Source organism: Bombina bombina, chromosome 2, assembly GCF_027579735.1.
Source record: "Bombina bombina isolate aBomBom1 chromosome 2, aBomBom1.pri, whole genome shotgun sequence".
NCBI lineage: Eukaryota > Metazoa > Chordata > Amphibia > Anura > Bombinatoridae > Bombina > Bombina bombina.
The window spans coordinates 1,053,427,750-1,053,454,524 of NC_069500.1; positions in this window are offsets into that span (position 1 = coordinate 1,053,427,750).

Here is a 26,775-nt window from a genome sequence, read left to right on the forward strand (position 1 = left end):
GAATAATATTGAACTAGATTTTTTTTTTAAAACAAAACATTTGTTAGTGGATTATCGTGTACAAAACTTTTTTTTGGACTCCAAATACTATTTTGAGGATTCTGTTTGAATTATGTTCTGTTCATAATTTATAGGTGATTCTGGGTACATGAGCCGGCCTTGGCTCATTACCCCCTTGCGTAGCCCGACTGATGTGTCTGAGGAGCGCTACAATAGGGCTCATAAGAGAACCAGGGCGGTGGTTGAACGGATGTTCGGGCTCCTGAAGATGAGGTTCAGGTGCCTGGACAGGTCGTGAGGAGCCCTCCAGTACAACCCAAAGAAGGTGGCTAAGATCGTTGTAGCCTGTAGCGTCCTGCATAATATTGCACAGCGGGCTGGGATGCTGCAGGGCGTCCCGGCACACCGAAACCTCCTCAGAGATGAGGAGGATGATCCTGTTCTAGAGGGGCCATTCCGGGACGAGGGGCTCAATGTCAGAGCAGACATCATCAACCGCCACTTTAGACGGTAAATAATTGAAGTTAGACTGAAGTATTGTCAATAGATGTGAACTCTAGGGAAATGACAAGTAGAGAATTGTGCAAACATGTTAGGATTGTTCATCAAATGCTAAAAATGTGTTTCATTTATTAATATAGGTGATGCTCTGGGCATTGGGTCCTGTAGCGAGTCTTTGCCACCTGGTTTTTAAAGAGGACATCAGATGGTAAGTCTAAATGTATGGACTGTTGCTGGCATGAATTGTACACAAATACATCATATGGCATACATTTTCTAAACTAGTATTTAGTTTACACATTACTTAAAATGTAAATACTCAAAGGGATCCTGTAGCATAACTATCCTCTAGCATGACTATGGTTCAATGTCACACATTAGAGGTTCGTCCTGCTCAATATGACTCATCTTCACACTTGATAGAACATAACACAAGATGCTACACACGCTTAGTAAGCTAGTGACAGAAATTTATTCTGAAATGGGGGGTGGGAGAGGGGTACAGAACTGATTCACACACTTTTAGTAATTTTTATTAAACTTTTTCTGCCATTAGGGAGATAACTTAATCTAAAGACTGAAAGGGAAGAATTAGAAGCCTGACAGTGAAGATTGCCCAGACTGACAGTGGAAAAGCCAAGATTGAAATTGAAGTATACCAATGGGATCATGTCTGGCATTATCTTTCCAATCTGCTGACCTTGAAAACCATACAAAGACATGTTCACATGGTAAGTGCCAACTATTTGATAGAATAAGGCTGTGGAGGCATCCTATTGGAGACACTTAGATTAATTTCTAATTTTTAGATGGTATTTCACAGTCCTCTATTTTTGAAATGATGAATAACACACCTATTGAAGATCAACTGTTTACCCCTGAATTGACTTTCAAAGACCATGCATTATCCAGGTTGGTGTACCAATGCATGCTAGTTAAGAATCACAGGAAGAATGTTGAATATTAGTAGCTTACATACATTAGTCATATTTAGTTCATAATTAGATATTTATGGATCACAATCAGACACTTAGATGATTTTACTTTTTTAGATGGTATTTCACAGTCCTCTATTTTATGAACTGATGAATAAGACACCTATTGAAGATCAACTGTTTACCCCTGAATTGACTTTCAAAGACCATGCATTATCCAGGTTGGTGTACCAATGCATGCTAGTTAAGAATCACAGGAAGAATGTTGAATATTGGTAGCTTACATACATTAGTCATACTTATTTCATAATTAGATATTTAGGGATCACAATCAGAAAAAGGAATACATATTATAGTTGATATAGAGGTATTTGAATGGACATTAAATATTACATTTATGTTCAGCATACATATATATTATTGAAATGTGATATACATTATTATGTAGAATTAGAAATTCAGATATTTAAATTTATTTTTTATTACACAATAGAATGGTGTTTGTTTGTTTTTTTTTAATTTAATTAATAAATATCTTGATAAAATGTTGAACAAAGTTAGAGCATAGACACAAGATGATTGTAAATGTATTTTATGAATATTTGACAACGTGTGTATTAACTTTGTTAAAAAAAAATTTTTTTTATTTCAGATTGTCATCTGATGACTTCCAGGAATATTTTTTTGTTTTTGTTTCAGAAACTTTTAATTTTTTAAATGGTAATAATAAACATTTTAGTATTAAATACACTCTTTTGAACAGATTATAATAAATATCCAGATAATCTGTCAATAAAAAACAATTTGAATCCCATGACTGGTAGTTGGCTATTTGACAAGCACATGCATAAGATCAAATAATGCATTAATTTTAGAAAATCCACTGATTCAGAGAATATTACATTAAACTATCTTTTTTTAAATTAATTGGGGAGTGAGATCCATCGATGCTTTTCTTTGGAAATTCTTAGATGTTAAAATAATTTCGGATATGTAGTCAAAATTTGACAAAAATTATTTCTTTTCACTTTTAAGAAGGGGAAGTGGTTCAATTACATTAAAGTGACAGTGTTGTTGAATGTAAAATTAATTTTATAAGATCTTGTATCTTCCTTAGGTATCTCAAAACATTTTTTTCTAAATTCTTTTAATTTTTACATTTATAAATGTTAGGTCATTTAACTTGATATTTTTCACAGGCTAGTTATTGGATGCCAGGTTAATCGATTTAATTTTCTAGTGGAGTCATTTAACTATAGTTATTAATATTATGTATTTTTTAAAATCTTACCTCTTGGGTTAGACATCACATATCTATATATAATTTTCATTCCCCTTTAGTTTATTTTGACAATGTAAAATCAAAATTCCAAATGTTTTGGTCCTTAAAGGGACATTCAAAAAGTATATTGTGTATTGATTTTTCAATAATTCATAAAAGAATTTAAACATATTTAGAAAGTACTATAGAATTACATTCAGTCTTTAAATATAATTTGAAAAAGATACATTAATGCACATATCTTAGTCAATTACATAAGGCATCTATGTGCAACAAACAATCAGCATCAAAATAGCCTATGTAGATATGTATTTAATCCAAGAATATATAATTACACTCTAATGATTGAATACCAAAACATATTAAGTTGTTCAAATATTATAATCTTATCCAAAATGCATACATAACATATAGCTTAATGTCCCTCTAAGCTGAAGACTCCGAAATACCTCCTTTACAATATATATTTCAGTCAGTGTGTAAAACAATCCAGAAGTTAATCTAAATTTGCTTTACTCATATGTTATACTAATTTAGCAAAAGGAAGGTGCTTAGGTTTCTGATTTTTAAAGCATTATTGTGAAATGTTTCTTTAAAGGGACATGAACTCAAAATATACTTAAAGGGAGACAGTTAAAAAATTAATGATTTATACATTCTGAATGAGTATTCTATTTTAAGCAACTTTAAAAATTGTCTCATATTATGAATGCTCCTTGTGATGTTGCTATCATTACTTTAAAAATAAGGCATTAAATAGATAATTTATTTGCTTCAGTACTCTGGACAGAACTTGTTTTTTTTTGGTTGGATTAATTTATCCAACAATCATCAAGGACAACCCAGGTTTTTGGAAACAATTGTCCGTAATCTAAAATATCATTATTGATTTGCAAAGAAAGATAATAAGATAATTCTTAACATTTGATAATCGGATTAAATTATAAAGTTGTTTAACATTTCATGCTCAATCTGAATCACGAACGCTAAATTTGTTTGGACAGTGTCCCTTTAAGAGATTTAAAGAGTGTATTTACTTCTCTTCTTATCTTGACATACTTTGCTTGAAAAGCATATCGAGATAGGCTCAGTAGATGAAGATTGGTGGATGCACAGAGATGCCTTATGTGATTGGCTCAACCATGTGCATTTAAATTTCCTCTGTTGAGGATATCTAAATACTAAGATAAATTGAGTTACAATTTAAAGTCTAAACAATTTTCTATCTCTACAGATCATTTGATACAATTGTTTGTTTGTAATGTCTATTTAAAAATAAAGACGCCATTGCACAATAACATATATGAGCACTTCAGACAAATACAAGCTCGAGGTTTATTTACTAATAACAAACAAACCTGTAGTTTAACATTTATAAACAGATTATCCAAGTTACTGACATTATAACCTGAATTTGAACATTCAGAAATATTGCGTGGGAAACGCAGCTTGAAACACCAGATTAGCATCTTTAAACATTAGAGTCTAATGTCACGCAATAGCACACAATCAATGTGCATTATAAATACATTTAATAGAGCAATATCAATACTTCACAATAAGTCAAGAAATGGATTTTATGAACAATAAAGACATACAATATTAAATGTGTATTTGTATTAAAGAAACAGACCGTTATTAAACCGAGAAATGTCTACAACATTTACTAATGTGACAGTATTAGATTTTAAAGAGAATTTAATCATTAATATTTAACGGATCACGGATATTAAATCTGTGTCACACATATCCGCATGACAGGCCCATGAGTTACAAATAAGTCTACATGAAAAATGAAGTTACAGCACCACCAGGAGGTATGTGTATGGAAGTTGCTAAGATATGAAACATTAAGGAACGGCCAATCAGAGTTCATCACACAAACACAACTTGAGTCAGGATGGTCTCACAGACATTCTAACAATATTTCAAACTTTTATCCAATCAGATGTACAGATAACTTGTCCCATGGTGCATCTCATGTTTACTTCACCATATAAAAGTCCATTACACGTTGCCATCTTTGTCAGTTCTCTAATGCCTGCAGGCAGTATATATTATTATTATATATTATATATTCTACAACCCAGCAGGCATGAAACCTCCCAGGTTCACCAAGCAGGAGAGCGCTGCACTGGTCCACGCCGTCAAGGACTTTTATCCCCAGCTGTTTGGGAACAAGAGGAGGTTGACAGATGCGCCTGTTAAGAAGGCACTCTGGGAGTCTATCACCAATGCGGTTAAATTGGTGTGTGACGTCCAGAGGAGCCAGGATCAAATCATGAGGAGATTCGGAGATATGAGGTTGCGCTTAACAAAAAAAGTCAACCTCATAAGGGACTGGTACAAGCCCGTAAAAGAGGGGGCCAAAGAAAGGCCCCGCGGAAACTATACCTACTCCCTTATGAGGTGACTTTATGCGAGCTCCTCAATCTCCGGGTCCCCAAAAGATTTAGATCCTCGCCATCCTCAGCCTCCTCTTCTTCCCTCCCAGCTGCGGGATCTGAAAGTCTTGACGCGGGGGCCAGGGCAGCTGCTTCTCCGTCCGGTGGCCTGGGAGGAGATGATGGAGAATCTGAACCAGGTAACTATCCAACTTCATATAATATCTTAATATTTGATTTATTTTTAAAAAATGTGTATATAGTCAGATACTAAACCTATACAGATCTCACAACATACACTACATATGATGTTTGAATATCTGATTTTAGATTAGTGACACATGAAATAGGAATGATGTTTCTTGCGCTCTACAGAATATGCGTCACAGAGCGAAAATGGAATTGCGCATACACGTTAACATGGGTTAGCTGTAAGTGGCATTGCTTTATACATGTTGGTCAAATGATGGATGCGTAATTCCGCTTGGAATCATTGCGCAATGATCGTAAAAATGGAATTGCGCATACACGTTAACATGGGTTAGCTGTAAGTGGCATTGCTTTATACATGTTGGTCAAATGACGGATGCGTAATTCCGCTTGTAATCATTGCGCAATGATCGCGAAAATGGAATTGCGCATACACGTTAACATGGGTTAGCTGTAAGTGGCATTGCTTTATACATGTTGGTCAAATGACGGATGCGTAATCCCGCTTGGAATCATTGCGCAATGATCGCGAAAATGGAATTGCGCATACACGTTAACATGGGTTAGCTGTAAGTGGCATTGCTTTATACATGTTGGTCAAATGACGGATGCGTAATTCTGCTTGGAATCATTGCGCAATGATCGCGAAAATAGAATTGCGCATACACGTTAACATGGGTTTGCTGTAAGTGGCATTGCTTTATACATGTTGGTCAAATGACGGATGCGTAATTCCGCTTGGAATCATTGCGCAATGATCGCGAAAATGGAATTGCGCATACACGTTAACATGGGTTTGCTGTAAGTGGCATTGCTTTATACATGTTGGTCAAATGACGGATGCGTAATTCCGCTTGGAATCATTGCGCAATGATCGCGAAAATGGAATTGCGCATACACGTTAACATAGATTTGCTGTAAGTGGCATTGCTTTACACATGCTGGTCAAAAGGAAATGTGAATTATTATATATGTGAAGGATACAGTATTCTTATTTTCAATATTATACATAATAAAAAAAGAAGAATCCAAATAAATTATAACATATGCCCATCAATTGATGAGAATGAAATAACACAAAAAAATAATTTAAGCTACAGTAAACAACACAACTGATTGAAAATAAGAGTACAGGATATATTTATCATGAATTGAATTGAGGAAACAATTAACTCATGGGACTACCAAAGGATTAATAGTTTTTAATTGATTTGCTAATAATGTAAAGATTTTAAACATGGCATGATTTGTATTAATGATATCCAATCCTCATTTAATATATTACAGATCTGGATGTTGGTGCTGGATCCTCAAGGCAGGGCTTGTCACAGTATGGTATGTCTCATTTTAATTGACATTTGTCTTAGAAACATGGACAGAACATTACATACTAAATCCACATTGTTCAATATTTATATGTATCTTCAAAATGGATTTTAAAACTTTTTGCAAATAAGAATAAATAAAACCAAAAAATAGGAGTACATTGTAAGACTACTCTGATTTTGTTTGGAATTTAAGATATCCCATCTATTCTGGATGTCTTAATTTTAATGTAAGATTCTTTGAATGTCCAATTTATATTTTTCCCTTGTGTATATTGCTTAATCTTATTTGTATACATTTTTAAAAAATACACACAATTTTGCATATGTTTAGATTTTAAAAATATAGATTCCATTTTTTAAATTGATCACGTCATTTAAGGGACATGCCAACTAAATTTTACATAGAATTAATTTTAAACGTGATTTTATTGTTTTGTTTAAACATTTTATGAGCTACATTGGTTCAGTCTATTGTTTTAGTTCTTAAAAAAATTAATGGATTTTGGTTTAGGTTAAACAATGCATTACTGGTATTATCCTGCTGTTTTTCTATGCATAAATTGGCATATTTCCAAAAGTTAAAATCATGTGTTCAGATAACAGTAGTACATAGTTTAAAAAAGTATACAATTACACATTTAGAGCTTCATGTCCCTTTAATAGATGAAAATTAAATAATTCTTAGGATATCCTTAAATAACATATTAGATTTGAATTGCATGCTCAATCCCATTCATTACATCAACATATGGAGTCGAGAATTCATTAACACCAACATTGTCAAATCAATATAATTTTATATTAAAGGGATACTGAGCTAAAATTATTAATGTTGTCATTCAGATAGAGCATGCAATATTAATCAACATTTAAATATAATACTATAATCATATGTGAAATATTGTATTGCTAAATGTATTTTAAAATCAAGAATGTACATTTATCTGCAGCTCAATTTTGGTTGACCAACCTGGGTTTTGATTGATGATTGGTGGATACCTTCAACAAACAATATTTATTGAATCCAATATTGCTTATCTGCCTTTAAGATTAAAATGTATCAACATTCCAATTATAATAGGAGTCAATGTTAAATCATTTGGAACAGTTTGAACAGTGAAATCAATGATTGAAATAAATCATGTCAGTGTCCCTTTAATAAACAATAGATTCATTCATCTTTACATTCTTTGGATTAGACAATATTGATATATAATTCACATATTCACTGTTGGAGTTACTTTATAGATATCAGCATACTCTAACAGCACCATGATTACATATTTGTACTAATCAATTTGGTTTTGTATTGTGATATATATGTGTTGTGTCCTAAACAAGATTACTGTACATTGCACAAATAGCTCGATGTGCCACATGTCTTTGTTTATATTTGTCAACAGCTGTTATTCAAAATGTGGTTTGTGTGTATTCTTTTAAGAACATTGATCAATGGGTATATTTAGATATGCAACAGCATCGTATGAGATGAGTTTGATGTCTAATATAGTCAGAAATTAAACATATGTTCAATACATCATTTTTAACAGAATCCCCTTGATTCAATCAAGCATTTTTTAGGATAATGACTGCTCTATTCTTCACATTTTCAAGTTGATTATTCTTAAAAATCGCTACAGATGTGATTTAGTGCTATCCCAAATGTGTTCACTAATATATATCTATATCATTCATAGAGAGAGTTGGTGTGGGGAGCCCCGAGGAATCCAGCACTGACACAGAGCCGCCTTTGTGGTCTCCTGGTAAGTCCATTGACTCATTTATATGTCATTGAAGGTGTATTGGTAATCAATATTATGAGCATGATTCTGATGAAGCATAACATTTGAAACAAACATATAATTTACTCCTCTGATTATATATTAATTTTCTTGGAATATTGAAAGATTAATAATTAAAACTTTCTTAGTCTACACCTTTGTTATTCAGAAGATGTATAGCATATGTTTGTTTCCATGTTCATTTTTGACAACAGTAATCAAGTGATACACACATGAGAAATCTTAAATGTTCTATGTACTATGCTTTTCTGATTTTAAAATTAATACAAACAATACATAGAAAATCTGAATCATTGAGAATAACAAATCTAATGTCATTTGTATGCTCCATCAAAATGATGTAAATCATAACTTTGGGTGTGTATATCTGTAATGCAACATTGATGTGTGTCTTTGATCAACAGTAACATATGTTATAATATCTGATCTTAACGTTTACACAACATGTTATGTTTTACAGAGATTGATTTAACATGTGTGACGGAGGAGGAAGAGGCTGCCTTGGAATCTGATGGTATGTGAAATATATCTATCATGTTTCCAACATGTTGCTTTATTGGAAATCATTTTATTGAAGACATTCAAAGTCTACAGCTTTTGTACTTTAAAAAGGAATATTATTTGTCTGTTCAAATACACTACTGCCCCCTTTCTATATCAGGCAGCATGAAAATCTGCTTTGATGTTTTTTTTTTTTTAATTTATAATTCATGCCATCATTATGTCACATGCATTTTCCAGGCCAAAACACAATAATAATGTTATAATTGTACAGACAGTCATTGATATTCATCTGAGTGCCTATATGCATACCATATCCTCATTTCATAATTGTTTAGAAATTCAAACACACTTCTAAGTATATTGAAAACATAATCAATTTGAAATGCGTTGATTTGATTTCATGATGTATGAGATGTTAATATATTTGGATTATTTTTTTCAGATGGATCCTCCACCTCTGGTCATCTGGTTTCCGCCCCTGCCCAGTCCCCTGCCCAGTCACAGACCCCTGCTCAGGCCCAGACCCCGACCACTGCCCAGGCCCAGACCCCTGCCCAGGCCCAGACCCCAACCACTGCCCAGGCCCAGACCCCTGCCCAGGCACAGACTCCTGCCCAGGCCCAGACCCCTGCCCAGGCCCAGACCCCTGCCGGCCCTTCCCATTTGTCATTTCCTGTCCCTCCCAAAAAACGCCCCTTCCCTGTCCCTCCCAAAACACGCCCCTTTACCCCCCTTCGCCGCTCTCCCCGTATTATGGCCCGTACAGCTGCCCAGACCCCAACTCACCACTCCCCAGCTGTATGGCCTACCCCGGAGCAGCAGCTCATCCCTCCCCAAGCCAATCCCATCCCTCCCCAACCCAATCCCATCCCTCCCCCCTGTCTCAACCTTCATTGTCCTGGGTGTCGGATTGTCCTTCCCAGGCACAGCTGTAAGTATCATTCAAAATCAACATTATAAGATACTTAAAGGTACACTGAAGGCAAATTGTTTCTATTGTGATTCAAATAGAGCATGCAATGTTAATCAAATTTATAATTTACTACTCTTATCAATTATTCTTCATTCTCTTGCTATCTTTATTGAAACAAAGAAATGCCTATAATTATTTTGAAAATAAAAAAAAGTCTGGACATCATTTCTTTATTGTTGGATGAATGTATCCATCAATCAGCAGGGACAACCAAGGTTGATAACCAAAAATGGCCTGCCCTATAAACTTACATTCCTGCATTTAAAATATAGCTATAGAATTCTAACATTTCAAGAATAGGAGTAAATTAAAAATTTGTTTTAAATGTCATCCTCTATCTGAATCAGTAAATAAAATATTTTGGTTTAGTGTCCCTTTAATTTGATATCACTACATATACCAATCACCACTACTTGGATCCAACAATTTATGTACAAATGTTCATACATTATCTCTTGTATAACCCAGTGGGAATGTAATTTCTTCTGGTTGCTATGTTTACACAGCTTGGCCTCAACGCCAAAATGTTTAAGGATAGGTGTGCTTACCACAGTATAACTAAAATATTTAAATTGCTAATGTAAGTACAATGTAAATCCTTTTACAAGATTTTATACACTCAAGCTGTAAAAGTGGATCATCGAAAACCAATTAAAGGGGACAACATATTTGAGTAAACTGTCCCTTTAATGGTTTAGGTCTGTCTGAATAACATATTTAATGTGTAAATAATCAATTTCAACAAATTCATTTAAAGAATGATTTGTCTTTATGATGACAATGTATCTTTGCTTATTTTTTATTCTGTTGTATAATTATCATTAATATTTTATTTATTCTTTATTTTAGGCTGTGACTCAACATGGCTCACGCTAGAAGGTCTAGCATGCGTAGAGCAGGCTGTGTTGAGGAACGCAGCTGTCCTGAGAGGGATGAACGACACCATGCATGCCCAGCTACAGGTTCAGCATTTGACTCTACGTCAGATGATGCGTTTCAATTCAACGCTTGAATCTCTAGCTGGACAGGCACAGGACGATGAAGGGGATGACCAATAAGTGGAGGATCTGGAGATGCTCCAAGGGCGCTGATAAGAATCTTCCGTCCACATGTTGATTTTCTGTTTTTTATGGTTGCCATTTGGCCTTTTTATTATTATTGTTGTGCCTGTTGCAGTCTTTTACCTTGTCATATGGCTCCAATGGGGCTATGCTGGCCCTTGGCAACTCTCGTCATGGACTGTGATGCACTCTTTGACCTTGTCATATGTCTCCAATGGGGCTATGCTGGCCCTTGGCAACTCTCTTCATGGACTGTGATGCACTCTTTTACCTTGTTAAATGGCTCCAATGGGGCTATGCTTGCCCTTGGCAACTCTCTTCATGGACTGTGATGCACTCTTTTACCTTGTCAAATGGCTCCAATGGGGCTATGCTGGCCCTTGGCAACTCTCTTCATGGACTGTGATGCACTCTTTGACCTTGTCATATGTCTCCAATAGTGCTATGCTGGCCCTTGGCAACTCTCTTCATGGACTGTGATGCACTCTTTTACCTTGTCAAATGGCTCCAATGGGGCTATGCTGGCCCTTGGCAACTCTCTTCATGGACTGTGATGCACTCTTTTACCTTGTCAAATGGCTCCTATGGGGCTATGCTGGCCCTTGGCAACTCTCTTCATGGACTGTAATGCACTCTTTGACCTTGTCATATGGCTCCAATGGGGCTATGCTGGCCCTTGGCAACTCTCTTCATGGACTGTGATGCACTCTTTGACCTTGTCATATGGCTCCAATGGGGCTATGCTGGCCCTTGGCAACTCTCTTCATGGACTGTGATGCACTCTTTGACCTTGTCATATGGCTCCAATGGGGCTATGCTGGCCCTTGGCAACTCTCTTCATAGACTGTGATGCACTCTTTGACCTTGTCATATGGCTCCAATGGGGCTATGCTGGCCCTTGGCAACTCTCTTCATGGACTGTGATGCACTCTTTTACCTTGTCAAATGGCTCCAATGGGGCTATGCTGGCCCTTGGCATCTCTCTTCATGGACTGTGATGCACTCTTTGACCTTGTCAAATGGCTCCAATGGGGCTATGCTGGCCCTTGGCAACTCTCTTCATGGACTGTGATGCACTCTTTGACCTTGTCAAATGGCTCCAATTTTCAGGATCTTTAAAAGATTATTTATAAACGTTGTTGATGTTTTCTGACATACTAATAAAAGACATGTCATTCCACGATTCTTTGTCCTCTTTATTCATTTCATTGATTGAAATCTGTAGTTTATCTGGTTAATCCTTAAAGGGACCTTACCAAAAATAATGGTGTTACAATGTAATACAATTGTAAATGACTTTAAGATTTACATCTCCAATTTAATTTTCTTATTTGTCTTTATATATTTTTCTTAAAGCTTTATCATTGCATGATTATGATTAGCATAGTAATTTTTTTAGATATGTATATATAGATTGTTATTTTTGTATATATATGTATATTGCAAATTTCACATCCATGTGTTTCTTTATAAACTCTGCGTGAATTGATGCACCTTTAACAAATGATCCCAGGATTGATACAATGAGATAATCCCTGTAAAGTGTTAATTTTATTGAAATAGTATTCTCTCTGTGTATCCTCTTTATTTTATTTTTTTTATTTCATGTCCCTTTAAGTGATGCTGACCACAATTGTTAATGAATGGATTTCCATTTCTAAAGCGTTTTTGTCCTTTTTACATGAACAAGGACATATAATCTTATTAATAAACAATCTTATTGTAATGTTGACAGCACATGTATTTAAATTTCAATTCTATCTTATTGTAGTAGTGTAACCAAATCAATCTCTGTGTGTAATGCGCATATTTTAGATGAGAAATATCTTTATCTAAATATTTTTACAAAATACTTCTCCTCCCATATATGGCTAGAAGTAGGCTGACCATATTTCAACTTGAATAAGTGACACGTTTGATCAATACATGTGTCATTATTGTTATTCCAAAACAATCTAAACATATCTTAAAACATCAATGGCATATGTATTTCTCATGTGTATCTTTTAAATGTTAAAGATATACACCATAGCTATAGTTAAAGGGACAGTCAAGTCCAAAAAGATGATTCATGATTTAAATAGGGCATGCAAGTTTAACCAACTTCCTAATTAGCTTTTATTCAACATTTAGCTTTGTTCTCTTGTTATTGTTATTTGAAAGGTAAACAGAGGAGGTTCATATGCTAAGTTCTTCGACCTTGAAGACTGCCTCTAATGTTTTAAAAATATTGACTACTATAAGGCATTAGTTCACATGTTTCATATAGATAACATTGAGATCATGCACGTAAAGTGACCTAGGAGTGACTATTGATTGGCTAAACTACATGTCTGTCAAAAGAACCTAAATAATGGGGCAGTCAGCAGAAGCTTAGATACAAGAAAAGTAAAATGTATATTAATATATAACTGTGTTTGTTGTTCAAAAACGAGTAATGTGTAATAAAGGAATTAGCTATATTTTTGAAAATTCAATTTCTGGGGTTGACTGTCCCTTTAACATATAATATCTAACACATCCCTATTTTACTAATGCATCTCCTAGCATTAATTTTATTTTAAAGGGACAGGAAACACAATAATCAAAAGATTTTCATTTATTGAAACAATATATTTCAAATTGCAATGTCGTACATAATCGTGTAACCAATATTGATTTAATTTGTATTTAAAACATGCTGCTTTCTAAATAGTTTAGTTATAAATCCTCTGCTTCTAATGAAATATCTCCTTATTTTCGATAATGTATTCTATTTTATAGATCACAGTATTTCGTTATCTATCGTGACATTCCTAGATAGCAATATAGACACATACTAGTTACTAAAATATAAATGCGTTTCTTATTGATATGCCAAGCTATCAACAGAGTCCTTGTATTGGCTGCGGTTTTTCAGCGATCTCGGATGCGCCATGTTGCTTAAGACGTCACCTGCCAGGCTGTCCAATGATTCCTTGTATTGGCTGACGTTTTTACGCGATCAAGGATGCGCCTTTTATTGGATGGCGTTTTTACGCGATCAAGGATGCGCCTTTTATTGGATTGCATTTTTGCGTGATCAAGGATGCGCCTTTTATTGGATTGCGTTCTTACGTGATCAAGGATGCACCATGTTAATTAAGACGTCACATGCAAAGGTGTAAAAAAACGTCTGATTGTATTACGTAGTCCCGCAATATTTGTTTGGGCACGTTACACACGTTTGTGAATGAGAAGACAAGTTTAAAACCATAGCGAATATGGATTGTGTGCATCATGTAACATTGTTGATCCATAGCTGATAAAGAACACAACATTCTCTTTTGCTGGCTGTCTGGTTGAATAAACGAATGAAAGCAAAATGTTTTCATGCATAAGATATTTCGAGGCAAGTTCAAATCTCTAAATATAGTCCATCTTGTTTAATATGTTTGTCAACATTATGTTCCTTTTTATGAAAAATTACTGTGTTGTGTTTAATTTTAAAGATATCAAATTCATAAATATGCGCTATTGTATTATAATAAAGTAATCAATATGCATTTATCTTTATCATATGCTAAATATATGATGCCGACTTCTTCTAAATGTTATTTCGTCATATATTTTATTAAAGGTTCATTAGACACATTAAAAACCAAAATATTTTATTTTGTCTCTAGTTATATAGTCCATTGTTTACCAAATACATGTCTTCTTTTGCTTATGTTCAAATAAAATTTAAGTAATTTTCAGACTCCTCGCCAAGCCTCAAAGTTTCATGTGAGTACCATCTCCAGCTTTCTCCTGTTTGTGTAAAGGGTCTTTTCATATGTTAATGATGGTGTATTGTCTTGTTTTACGGTTGTAATGGGGTTTCCATCTATATTTTCAATAGAGATAACCCGATTTTCCTTGAAAGTGTTTAAAGCTTTTTAATATTGATATCAGTATATGTTAATCTTGTTGTTTCTAGTAGTGTCTATTACATGCAGTTCTGTTAAAAAGATTGTATACTGTCCCTTTAATGCAAATGTTGATTTTTGTATCATGTATGAGTTCCACATTGGTTAATCTCCAAATATATTATTGTTAGCATATTTTTTTTGGTCACTACTAAAAGGACTTTAAACCATATTCATTGTTAGAACAAATGTCTTTCTAAAAACAAACACAATAATGTCTCTTTAAGAAAATAGACTTTATTTAACACGTCAATAGAAATCTTTTTGCAATATTTCTTGTTTGAACAAGTACATGTAGATATACCAACAATCACCAAATATTATATGTTAGCATATGTAATTTTTTTAAAGGGACAGTCTAGAAAACAAATAATGTTTTGCACTATTAAAAAAGCAAATTTTGTAATATCAATGATATCAAAGGTTTCTCACCAATTAATCATTTTTCTGTGGTTATTTTTATTTGCTAGCTAAACCTATGAGATTTGTGTACTCATTTCTTAGAGCTTGAAGAGTGCATGTAATCAGAATGCAATTTGACCACTAGAGGGCATTTTGAGAGCATTTGTATATATAAAACTTTGAGCTCATACAGCATATTTACCATGTATTGTTCATTGATTGTCTAAAATGTTGTTATCTCAGAACAACAAATAAGTGGTAATTTTTCATAGGCATAGATACAAGGGTAAGCACATAAGTCACACGTATTTCTCCATGTTTTTTTGTTTCAAACTTGATAATGCGTAATACAGTGTTTTCTTTGTAATCAATAATGTTCTGACTGTCCCTTTAAGCTGTGTTATTGGCATTCAAACAGTAATATGCCATCATGGATAATTGTAATGGTAATTTTGTTTGAGATTAGGGAAACAGTTTGGACATCACATCACAGAAACCAATCAATATCATGAACAAGGATAGGTATGTGATGATGTGGTGTCCACACACTTATAACCCACACTCTGCAAACAATCTGCCTCCATGGACCCGGTCCCATAGAAGTAGATTATATACAGAGTGTGGTCCACAAGTGTATGAAAACCACATCATCACATACCTATCCATTAAACATTTAATAAAAATGAAATAAACATGATAAAAAATACTTACTTCCTCTTCCTTCCCCTCTTCCCACGAGGCTGAGGCTCTGGGAGGGGCAACTGCCGCCTTCCGACGAGTTCTCATTGGAGATGTTGTGGGAAGAGTGGAAGGAAGAGTACTGGGATGACCAAGGTGAGGAGGAGGAGATGGCCCGGCAGGAGGAGATGGCCCGGCAGGAGGAGATGGCCCGGCAGGAGGAGATGGCCCGGTAGGAGCAGATGGCCCGGCAGGAGCAGATGGCCCGGCAGGAGCAGATGGACCGGCAGGAGGCCCAGCAGATGGAGGCCCAGGAGCAGGAGGCCCAGCAGATGGCGGCCCAGGAGCAGGAGGCCCAGCAGGTGGCCCAGCAGGAGGCAGACCAACAGGAGGCAGACCAGCAGGAGGCAGACCAGCATGCGCCTCCCAGAAGAAATTAAACATCTCTTGTTGGAGTAGAAAACTTCTGTTTTGGCCTTCTTCTATTCGAGTAAGGAGGTGTATGATTTGAGTTTGGCCTTCTCGAATGCCACTGAGCTCTTCAATAATTCTACTTCTGCCTTCTATATTTTGGATCCGGGAGGTACGCATCTGGTCAATGTAGTCTAGTAGAACCCGCACCTCAGCTATTTCCTCTTGTTGTGCACGGCGGGGTGCCCATGCACGGCGGCCTGCTGGTACACAGCGGCCTGCTGGTGCTTGAGGGGCCTCTTCCTCTGCTTCCGGTGCCTCTTCGTCAAGGGGGGGCCTCTTCCTCAAGGGGGGCCTATTCCTCAAGGGGGGCCTCTTCTCTCCGAGGTGGAGATTCATCCCCACCACTCTCATACCGGGGAAAAGGAGGAGCCTGTAGTTGCTGTGCTGCCTCCTCCCCAGACTCTGTATATTTGAAAAAGAAAGAAATGTATATATATTAGCATATTTCCAAATAAAGCTTTAAATTATTTAGCTTACGATACAATTACAAATGCAGCCTCATTAATCCACTTTGAAATCTAACAATCAATACGATTTCCGCATTTTCAAAACCGTGTTTGTGATATCTCTGGTCAATCTGAATGTTTTAGCATTTGTTTTCAGTCTGTTTAAATGCACACCTAACCTATAGCCTAGATACTAATGTAACCGCAAAGTAATTGTGAACGCGTTTACGTAATAATGTGTTAAACAGCGTAATAGCATTAATCTTATCCTTAAAGGGACATGAAACCCAATGTTTTTTCTTTCCTGATTTAGAAAGAGCATACAATTATAATCAACTTTCTAATTTACTTCTATTATCTAATTTGCTTCATTCTCTTGATATTCTTTGCTGAAAAGCATATCTAGATATGCTTAGTAGCTGCTGATTGGTAGCTGCACATAGCTGCCTCCTGTGATTGGTTCACCGTGTGCATGGCTATTTCTTCATTAAAGTATATCTAAAGAATGAAGCAAATTAGGTAATATAAGTAAATTGGAATGTTGTTTAAAATTGTATTCTCTACCTTAATCATGAAAGAAAATGTTTGCGTATAGTGTCCCTTGAAATACATTCGGATGTTAATTTATTGTTAAATGAGCTTACCGTCAGATGAGAGTGGCAGGTTCCCGGTATCGATTCCTCCGACACCGACTATATCCACCTCGGAGATGCTGGGACGCAACATTTCCTCCCATCAGCAGTACTCAACTATCAGTGCAGGGCCGCCAACGGTTCCTGCTGCATGTTGGGACTCCCGGGTTAACTTTTTCTTAAGATCCATCTTGCAGTCCCGGTAGCGATGTTTAATAGAGTCCATATCTCTATTCCATCCACCCACTGCATTGACTAAATCCCTTATCTCCTGCCAGAGCTTTCTCTTCTCACTCGGGGTGGTCTTCTGATGCTGCAGCCTCCTATACCTGCCCATATAGGCTTCTACGAGGGCCTCCTTCTCCTCCATAGAAAACCTCGCCTCCCTAGTCGCCTTGGCCTTCCCCTGTGACGATGCCCTCTGTTTCCCGGACTGTGAAGCCCTACTCTGTCCGCCACTGGGCCCAGCCACTTGTTCATCTTGAACCAAGTGGCTGGGTCCACACACCGCTTCCACCCCCACTTCCTGCCCTCCTTCCTGCCCCCCTTCCTGCCCTGTTCCTCTCCCCCTCCCTCTCCTTCCCCTCCTCCCCCCTCTACCTCTCCCCTGACTAATCTCCTGCCTGCCCTCCTCCTCCTCCATCTCTTCCCTAAACTAAACCCCAACTAAGCAAACAAAAAGTGAGTGTGATCAAATGAAAGGGGGTCAAAATAAAGAACTAAAAAGACCAAAAAAGTGCTGAAAGTGTGAAAGGGATATAAATAAAAGAGGGTAAGGAGTATTTAAATAAACAAAATGTATAAGAAGACTAAAAGGAGGATATGTAAACTAAATGTAACTAGGGGGTGGGATGGGGATGGGGGATGGGATAAGAGTAAATGGGATGAAAGGGAATGGGACTACAGGGAATGGGGTATGGAGTGTAGTATGAGAGGGTATGGGGTTTGGAGTGTATGTAGTGTTATTGATAAGTGTATGTATGTATTGAATGTGTTTGCGTGTAAATGTGTTAAATATGCAGAAAAAGCACTCGCACACTCACCCAAACCAACTGTCGCTCACTAACTCACACTACCACTAACTCACAATACCATACCATATTTGTGGAATGTGTAGAATGCGATGATGTCATAGTGCTCGTTTTCTATAACATTGTCCCATCGTATTATATGTAAATGTTAATTTGTGATGGTGTCGTATTAGTGAAGTGTTGTATATGTATGTTTGTCCTAATATATAGTAATATTGAATGCGAGTATTTTGCTAGTGTATGATTGCGCATTTATTTTTCCTTGTTGTTATTTTCCGTATTTCCGCATCTTAAAGTATATGCGTATTCCCTGTATTTTATTTTATTAATTTTCCCCCGCTTCTGAATGTGTAATGCTTATGTGCTTTGTTTTGTGATTGTTGTTGTGACATTTGCGGTGTGTTATTGTTGTGCATTATGTGGTATACGTCATATGACCGAGATGTGTGTATTTCTCGCGAGATCGAGTGTTAGGTGAAAAAAACGTGTTTGTTTGCTTTTCCATTGATCTCTATGGGAGACTGTCTAACGCGGGCGGGATTCCGCGTGTGAAATACACGCGTTAGGAGTATCGTTAGAAGGTTTTTTATAAACTCTAAATACCCGCGTTAAAAAACTCTGTGCATTAGAAATAAACCAGGCGTAGCTAACGCACCCCATCTACCGCCCAACTCTAAATCTAGCCGTTAGGTTTTAGTTTTATTTCACTGGCAAGTTTGTATTTATTTTACTAACTACCTATTAAAATAAATACAAATTTACCTGTAAAATAAAACCTAACCTGAGTTACACTAACACCTAACATTACACTAAAATTAAATAAATTAAATTAACAAAATACAGTTATCTAAATTACAAAAAATTATAAACACTAAATTACACAAAATAAAAAAGAAATTATCAAATATTTAAACTAATTACACCTAATCTAATAGCCCTATAAAAATAAAAAAGCCCCCCCCAAAATAAAATAAAAACCCTAGCCTACACTAAACTTCCAATGGCCCTTAAAAGGGCCTTTTGCGGGGGGGCGGAGCCAACTGCAGAGGAGATAGGACGTCTACATCTCAAGCTCCTACAACATTTTTAAATATATAGCATATAAATCGATTAATTTTTGTTCTTACACCTTTCTCTAGAATCCTTACATCATAAGGAGGAAAGCAACCTCTATGCAACTATATTAAATACGTTTTTAAGTGCCTACTTTGACTCCTGAGCAGCGAAAATCTATAAGATAGATCCATGTGGCAGCGGTGACACAGAGCTATACCGTATTTAATATTGGATCCTAGGCTGCGTTACCAGACATGGCAGACTTTACTGAGCTGGTGAGTGTAACGCTAAAGAAACTGACCCAGCAACTTGACTCTAACTTCCAAAGTCTAGTGCTCGCACTTAGAGAGCAGCTTGGCACGGGGACTAACTCTACATCTAAAATGGCGGCCCCTGGTGATTCCGACAAGAGTGATCAGACCTCACAGGTGAACAACAGAGATCTAAGTTCTGGGCTAGGGCTGCCCCGAACATGCATGGAATCTTCTGCACAGGTCTCACATCTGGGTGCAAAGGGGAGCCTAGCAGGTGAGAGGAGACCAATTTCACTTGAGCCGGTCGGAGAGGAGCTAAGAGCTGGGATCGGAATGTCACGGCCCACTACTATCCCGCTGCGGGCAGGCAGCTTGTGCCTATTACTAGAGAACTTGGTCCCCGGCCCCGGTGGGTTTCTGGATACCATGCAGCTTGATGGAACCAGTAGTTTACCCATTGAGGCAGAGTTATTCACATTGGATAACGGGAGCGCCTCCTATCTTCTTGCAGGAGTGCCGCTCTTTGCTCCGAGAGCCGTGATGCATTACACCCGACCGGGTGAGGTTGTCAGTACAGACAGCACAATGTATATTCTCAGCGAGATGTTACCTACCACACCTTGTAAAAATATAGAGCAGGCAAGGCGTTACACAGACTCCGCTACAGGCGGATATATTGATAGTTGAGAGGGCCCTTCTATCCTTGTCAGTCTCACACAGATTTGGCGTGGGTTGATTGTCTGGCCACCCATGGGGACATACTGACCACATAGTCTATCGACACGCAGCATGATCCCCTCTGATTCCCAAGATGTAAACTGAAATAGTAACTATTACCTTAAGAGAGTCATGAACATCTGTTTTTCCCGGATCCTGTTGTTGCCTCATATCTCTGGTCTCTCATCAGACGACACTTGAGCATTGGGTGACGCTTCCTGGGAATTTATATTTCTTTAAGTAATAAAAGACTTGTCCACTGTTGATATTTCCTGGACATTTTCATTAATATGAATTGATATTGAGACTGTTTATGCACAACTACATATATCAACACTAAGGGGCTTCCAATACTAAAACTCAAATTTGGAATCAATATCTTAGCTGTACTCTCCGCTTTTGTGTTCTTTTTTGGTAATATCAGACCTGATATATACTATGCACTTATAAGACTAATTAAGCACCCAGTTGTTATTGTTTGCAATGTATGGAAATGGCCCAGTGCTCACTGTTTTAGAATTAATCTTTTTATGCTTAAATATGCTCTTTGTCTTGTAGCTCTGCCTTAGCTCATATGTTAGGGGCCACTTCTATACCTACTATATCAGCTCATGGAGCTCTCTTTCTGGTGAAAGTGCAGGATGTATCCTGCTGTGATAAGGCCTTTATGTATGGCTTATTTGTTGTTCTATCTCTTACCAGTGAATGGCCTCCACTGCTGGACTTCATTGGTACCTCATATTTTAACAGTTAGCTCCTCAAATGACGAGTAATTACTCTGAGAACTAGAGAACATTGATCCATTCCACGGGCCTAACTGATACTCATGTTTTGCTTGTTGTATATAATATAAGTTGAAAATTACATTTCATTTTGCAATGCCTAAATATGTATAAAGGCTCTTTTTGTAAAAGTACTAAGGTTCAGGGAAATGTGTTTATATTAATTTTACTATATAGCTAATTTGTTCTACCTACACAAATCCTCTAGGGACACATTGATAGATAATTATCATTTAAATAATTTGGTCCTTTGCAGGTTGCCATATACAGAGTCCTCACAGAAGGCATAGCTTAATTTTCTTTCCATGTTAGTAAAGGAATAGGGAGTTTACATTTTCAATGTATTGTTTTTATTTCACCTGTCTACATAAACTTGCACCTATCTATAACGAGAGTACCCCTAGTTTGTTATATGAGGTCCTATTGCTTAATTCTACTTGAAGTAACCATGTGTAATGCACCCCATCCCCTGTTATCTATGGTATTGCTATGTCGCCAGCGGCTGAGGTGACACGCTTACTCTCCTTTAGTATTCTTCGGGGTAGTGTATGGATAAGCCTTTGGGACCTAACATTCTTTTATTTAACCAACTAAATGCATATTAACACTTTTTGATTAAGATTATTTATAGATAATCCTTGCAGTCTTGTCTAAATAAGGTGGATGAGCCCAAACTCTTTCCCTTCTATATTCAGTTTTTGATACCATATAGAGAGATGCTAACAGTAGATCTTCTATTCTACTCTATCATATACATTGATAACTCTAGCTAGACTCCTAACTTTAGTTTTAGAGGCGACTCCTTTACTAGAGTATTGCATCATACAGGTGTGTACCTGTTACTGATAGTTAAAACCCTAGAAGAAGTCCATCATTAGATTATTTTTAACATACTCCACCTGAGTCCACTTACATATGTCTATCCTAAAGGTCATAGGGCTTAATAGACCTTCTGAAATGTATAAAATACTTATATCTAATGTCACTCTAGAGAAATATTAGTAATTGTCCTGCACAATTTATATTTGTACCACCTCCCCCCCCCTTCAGGTTAATGAGAATACCTGAGGGGTAATAGTATTGTAAATATTCACCCACCCTGGTGAATCCTTCAGCAGTATTAACCCGCTTCATGACACCAATTTACCTGGTTCATATTATACGCCTTTTCAGATATCAGAGTTACTCTCTATGTCACAAGAGGAAATTGGTGTCCTTATTTTTTACATGTTGGAACCTATCAGTTAAGGCAGTTGCTACTTTAAATTGCACTTTATATTAAAATATCATTCTATCAGGCATTATTTCATGATACAGAGGTTTCTAAGTAAAGTGTATTAAATTAATGATTCTACATATGCCTGCTAGTAATATCATACTAATAGATAGAACTCCATGATAAAGGGCTTTATAATATCATCTTATAAAAGAATAAAATGATAAGGTATCAATGTAGATCTCGCAATATATTTACCTGAGGTATGCTAGTCATACAGCAGGATATTCATGTCTTGTATAATGTCTATCATGATTTACTGCTGTTAATAGATATGTTCAGTTTGAAATAACCTGTTATTGTGTTTATGTATGAACATGATTGTGCTCAATACCTTAATAAAAAAATTTGATTTAAAAAAAAAACAAAAAACGGGGCACTTTGGTTCGTTGAGGTTTGCAAGGATGCTTATTTTTTTAGGGTACCTACCTTTGCATTATGGTAAACATAACATCGATCCTCCGCCCACATCTTCTTCTTTCTTTAGGAGATCGATGATCTCCTCCAACAGTTGCGTGCCCCCTTGGGTGTGCAGCTCATAGGGCATGCAATGATTGGAGGAAGCCAGATTTGTCATCCATATGCTAACAAAAGCAGGAGATGCAATGGTGGGTATTTTTTAAGATAGCGTCTTTGTAGACTTTGATGGATTGAAGTGCTCCTGTTTTTTAGATTATTTAAAAAAAAAAAAAAAGGGCCTTTTGCGGGCCCCAAAGAAATCAGCTCTTTTACCTGTAATAAAAAATACAAACAACCCCCAACAGTAAAACCCACCACCCACACACCCACACAACCAACCCCCCAAAAAACCTACCTAAAAAACCTAAGCTCCCCATGGAACTGAAAATAGTATTTAGCTCTTTTACATTGCTCAAAGTCCCTAATCTAAAATTAAAACCCACTCAATAAAACATTAAAAAAACCTAACACTAACCCCCGAAGATCCACTTACAGTTTTTATAGACCGGCCATCCATCCTCAACGAAGCCGGGGAAAGTCTTCATCCAAGCGGCAAGAAGTCCTCAACGAAGCCGGGAGAAGTCTTCATCTAAGCATCAAGAAGTCATCCTCCGGGCGAGCAGAAGTCTTTATCCAGACGGCATCTTCTATCTTCATCCTTCCGACGAGGAGCGGCTCCATCTTCAAGACATACGGCACGGAGCATCCTCTTCTTTTGATTCCTCTTGAAGAAAGAAGGTTCCTTTAAAGGGACACTCAGGTCAAATTAAACTTTAATGATACAGATAGAGCAAGGAATTATAAACAACTTTCCAATTTACATCCATTAAAAAAAATGTACAGTCTTTTAATATTTATACTTTTTGAGTCTCCAGCTCCTACTGAGCATGTACAAGAATTCTCAGAATATATGTATACGCATTTGTGACTGGCTTATTGTTGTCACATGGTACAGGGGGAGTGGAAATGTACATAACTTTAAAATTTGTTAGAAAAAAATCCAATACTTATTTGAAGTTCAGACTAAGTGCTATTGCATTGTCTTTTTATCATGCATTTGTTGATTTAGCAAATCTGCTGTATTGACTGGTCCTTTAAATGAATTCTATAAGCCAATCGGAATTAAAGGGTAAAAAATTCTATTGGCTGATGCAATCAGCCAATAGAATTGAGCTTGCATTCTATTGGTTGTTCCAATCAGCCAATAGAATGCAAGCTCAATCCTATTGGCTGATTGGATCAGCCAATAGGATTGAAGCTCAATTCTATTGGCTGATTGCATCAGCCAATAAGATTTTTTATCCTTTAATTCTGATTGGCTGATAGAATTCTATCAGCCAATCGGAATTCAAGGGACCCATCTTGGATGACGTTATTTAAAGGAACCTTCATTCTTCAAGAGGAATCGAAAGAAGAGGATGCTCCGCACCAGATGTCTTGAAGATGGAGCCGCTTCTATGAAGATAGAAGATGCCATCTGGATGAAGACTTCTGCCCGCCAGACTCCCTGTTTCGTTGAGGACTTCTTGCCGCTTGGATGAAGACTTCTCCTGGCTTGATGAGGATGGATGTCCGGTCTTCAAAAACTGTAAGTGAATCTTCGGGGGTTAGTGTTAGGTTTTATTAAGGGTTTATTGGGTGGGTTTTATTTTTAAAATTAGGGTTTTGGCACAAAAAAAGAACTAAATGCCCTTTTAAGGGCAATGCCCAACCAAATGCCATTTTCAGGGCAATGGGGAGCTTAGGTTTTTAGATAGGATTTTATTTGGGGGGTTTGTTTGTGTTTGTGGTGGGTTTTACTGTTGGGGGTTGTTTGTATTTTTTTATTACAGGTAAAAAAGCAGATTTCTTTTTTTTTTTTATTTGGATAGGGCTATTAGATTAGGTGTAATTAGTTTAAATATTTGATAATTTCTTTTTTATTTTGTGTAATTTAGTGTTTATTTTTTTGTAATTTTGTTAATTGTATTTAATTAATGTAATTTATTTAATTTTAGTGTAATGTTAGGTGTTAGTGTGAGGCAGGTTAGGTTTTATTTTACAGGTAAATTTGTATTTATTTTAACTAGATAGTTAGCAAATAGTTAATAACTAATTACTAACCAGCCTACCTAGTTAAAATAAATACAAACTTAGCTGTGACATAAAAATAAAACCTAAGCTAGATACAATATAACTATAAGTTATATTGTAGCAAGCTTAGGGTTTATTTTATAGGTAAGTATTTCGTTTTAAATAGGAATTATTTAGTTAATGATAGTAATTTTTATTTAGATTTATTTTAATTATATTAAAGTTAGGGGTGTTAGGGTTAGGGTTAGACTTAGGGTTAGGGTTAGGTTTAGGGGTTAATATATTTATTTAGTGTTAGTGATGTGGGAGGCCAGAGGTTTAAAGGTTAATAACTTTAGTATAGTGGCGGTTGCGACGTTGGGGCAGCAGGTTATGAGTTAATAAATTTATGTAGGTGGTGGCGACGTTGGGGGCGGCAGATTAGAGGTTATTAAATGTATGTAGGTGGCAGATTAGAATTAAGAGAATTAAGTTACTGTAATAATAATAATAATAATAATAATAATAATGATGGTAATAATTTTAAAGTGTCTTAAAATTGCATGGTCTTTCTAAATCATGAAAGTTTAATTTTATCTTTCCAGTCCCTATATGGGCCAAATATACGCACAAGAAAGAGAGTTACTAAACTAGATGTTGAACAGAAAATTAATAGATTATTATACAGATTTGGCCTATCCAGTATATACTTCATTGTTTATTTTAATGATTATAAAATATTATGTAATTTCCTTGTATTGGTTTCATATAAATGTGTGTGTCCCATGTATGAACCTAATATGCAACTTGTTTCCTGTGCTGTGGTTCTGCTTACATTATACCTGTATGTGGCTTTGAGTTTAGTTGTTTCCATAATTCATATAATATGTTGTATAAATTATAATATAAATTACAATTCTGTAAATGAAAATGCCATTAAACTATTTCAGCCATGAGGTTTAATAGGTATCAGAAATATCAGAAATTTGGAAAACTTACTTTAGAACAGAATATGTAATCTCATCTTTGAAAGATATTTAAAACATAAAGTTCAAGGGCTCACTATAATTAGAATATACTGCTTTAAATGTACTTACTTACGCTATAATATAACAACCCTTTAATTGAGTGAAATTTCAGTTTTTCCAATGAACAATAAACTTTAATTTAACTACAGAATAGCATGAGTCATTTCAATTACACATTAAAAGTCAGTTTAATCTACTTCAAATACTGTATTTTTATCAGGTTGGCTTTCTATTATAAAAATATTTTATTCCTCAAATGCAGATTTTTTTTGTGTTATTATAACAAATTTTATTTTTATTTTTACTGTATAGTCAGTGAAGAATTAAACTTGTATTTGATGTTGAAAATATATCATTAGTGTAAAATTAATTCATATTTTATTAAAATGTGCATGTGTATGTTTTTATAAGTCATTGTATATATACATTTATATATATAGATAGATAGATAGATAGATAGATAGATAGATAGATAGATAGAGAGAGAGAGAGAGAGAGAGACATATTTATTCACACATACACATATTTAGACATAAATACTGAATATACATTATAGCCCTTTCTAGTTAAATACATTGTCCT